Below are 2,982 nucleotides of genomic sequence, written 5' to 3'. Positions count from 1 at the left end.
GTCCCCGCAAGTCCATTGGGAGACAGAGCCTTGATCTACAGAGAGCAGGATTAAATGCATTATAGATTTCCTCATTTCATGGATGGCTGCTTGCTGGAGGGAACTCCAGTACGGCCATGAGGTGCAAGACATTCTGCTCCCCTGGACAAAAATGTAATGGAGCTTCTTCACAATCTTAAATAATTAAGCCAGGGCATCTTGTATAAATGCAACGTCATCAATGTCATGAAGGTATCAATGTATACAATATACTGTGCAAGTGTCTTAGTTTTGCCAAAGCAGCAGACACATCTTGTGCCTTCACAGTAAATGAAGACAAGTGAATCTGACATTTGAATCACATTTTCATTAAAACTAATACAAAAATCCGTTTAAATTTCTGAGGAATCTTTTTTATCTAATTTTACGAGCAATAGAAACCCCATGCATGCTGCTCTCTTGTAATTACTGTTGTGTATTTTGCCTTGTCACTGTTTCAAAAGAAATGGGTTTTCTGTAAAAAAAAAAGGTAGTTTTGAACAGTTATGTTAGAAATGAGAAATGATAAAGGCATTGTGATGATTACAAATAATGCTAATGAGGCACAAGAGAGCAGAACAGGACATTTATTATGTTGATTGTTGCTTTGAAATCTTAAGAATAATATGGAGAGAGTATAAAAGAAGATTTATGATAGCTTTAGAACAGATACTAAATTACATTGTTAGCTAGCCTCTATAAAATGACAATCAGATGGCAGCAATGACTAAGAACAACAAGATCAAAATATTTCAAGTTCTTTTCAGGAAATCCAGTGATCTCTAGGTTACCCTTGTTCATTAAAACAATTCTCAACTCTTACAGTTTATCAGAAATCAAAGCTCATGAACCGCTAACATGGCCAGTACACTGTGACTCATGACAACATGAGCAAAATGTATGCAGGGCTACAATTAACATTGTACATGTTCAGCACTATAATTGTGTTCATTCATTTCTCATTATCTGCTTAGGAAGGAGATGAAATGTGACTAATGGCGTAAAAGCAATGCTGCATTCCAAAGAACAAGTCTCTTGTAAACGATTGGGCACATATCTCATTCATCTACTTGTGAGGAGTTATTAAAGGGCCTGAATGAGACAGAACAAATGAGGGATTTGGAAGCAGGCTTAAACAGGCCACTCAAGTGTTCATCCATCCACCCTATTCATGAACAGATGTGTAGTACATGCCTCCAGTCCCAGACCATGCTGCATGCAATCTCTGTCCTTAATCTTCCTGCTCCTAACATTTCACAAAGCTGAATGCGTTCAACTCTGACAACTGGTACCAAATGAAATCAAATTTGTGAATAATTTAAAAATGCACAATGAAAGTACAAAGCCAACAAAGATTTAAAATGCAGAATTGGAAGCAGCTTTCACTAGCTAAACTGAGTGACTTATATCTTACTGTACATCCATTTTCTGGCCCAAGTTTATAACTAGTATGTTATTACAGTTTGTGATGATGTGCTAACACAGGAGTCAAAAGGGCCAGTTTTTCCTATAAGCAGTTGAACAGTAACACAACAATTTGTGATTCTTAATGCTGGTTTATTTGTTTTGTTTTTTCCGTTTTCTTGCATGGTTGAGTGAAATTGCCTCTCCTTGTCCCTTCGGCATCAATAGTTTCTTCTTCCACATTGCAGTATTTGATTTAGGTTTGAATGCTTTTCAACCTCATACACCTGCTTCACATAATGTAAGTGTAATCTGTCTTTTTTTAAGATTATTTTTTGGGATGGCTTTCCCTTTATTTGTAGTGACAGTGGCTAGACAGAAAATGGGGAAAGAGATGGGGGTGACACGCGTAAAAGGGCCACAGGTCGGATTCATACCTGGGCTGCTGCAGGACCCAGCCCACATGGGGTGAGCTAGAGGCCTCCCCTGTCCTCGCTTTATTTCTTCTGCCCCTCCTGTGCCTCTGGCCGGCACCGCAGCAATCTTGCTCAGACTCTCGTGTCTGCAGAGATACTGAAGATTGATGAAAGTATATTCCAGAGCTTTGTCTCTTTCTTTGACACTGTGCCTTCTCTTCCATCTCTTTTTTACACTCTCTTTGCTTGCCCCCCCCCCTCCCTTCCTACTCTGAGGAAGGCCAGCCTCTCTAACTGTGGTTAAACTACTCCATTTGTCTCTCCTGCTTTCCTGTCCAGCCAGCCTTGGGCTAACTGATAAATGTCTCACACCTGCAGCTGTTTCAGGACTGATTCTCCACCACTGCTGATGTGCCTGAGGTGTGAATTATTTCCTTTCCTATTCACAGGTTCAGAATCCCAGAGTATTCAAGTCTGTCCGTGTGCTCCATAATGCAATTTTATTGTATGTGTGTGTGAGCTGGGGGTTTAACTGTTGTGGAGTTTCCTCTGCCCTCTTTGTGCTGTAACAAGATTACTTTTTTTTTCTGTCTCCACATTATTGAACTTTATTGTGTTTGTCTCAATTATATTTGGACCAAAACCTATTCTATTTTTGGCAGCAGGTGCCTGTGCTCACGGATTGTGTGTGCATGTGTATATTTTCTAAGCACCTTTGAGTATGAGTGATGTACTCTGGTGTATAATTTGTCAGACACAAACATGAGGTCTTCTATGCAAAGTAAAGTATAGAGGCCCAGATGGTGGGCGTGAGCAGATTTCTGAGGTGGCTCTGAAGTGTTAAGAGAAGATCAAGGGCTTGGCACACAAAACTCTCTCTCTCACACACACACACTCACACACACACACACACACACACACATACACGCACACACACACAATCAATTCACTTGCATGGGCCTCATTTCCCCCCTCCTGTAGCAATGCAATAACCTTACCGGTATATACTTATTTGTTGGCTCTGTTCTCTCTGCAATTAAATCAGCACCCTTGGTCAATTGCACAATCCCTCTGGTACATTAGAGATACTTGCTCTGTTTCCTAATAATCTAAAGTGGATACACTCCATCATCTCAAGAACAAG

Source organism: Etheostoma spectabile, chromosome 1, assembly GCF_008692095.1.
Source record: "Etheostoma spectabile isolate EspeVRDwgs_2016 chromosome 1, UIUC_Espe_1.0, whole genome shotgun sequence".
Taxonomy (NCBI): Eukaryota; Metazoa; Chordata; class Actinopteri; order Perciformes; family Percidae; genus Etheostoma; species Etheostoma spectabile.
The sequence above is the reverse complement of the archived record's forward strand: the minus strand, read 5'-3'. Positions refer to the sequence as shown.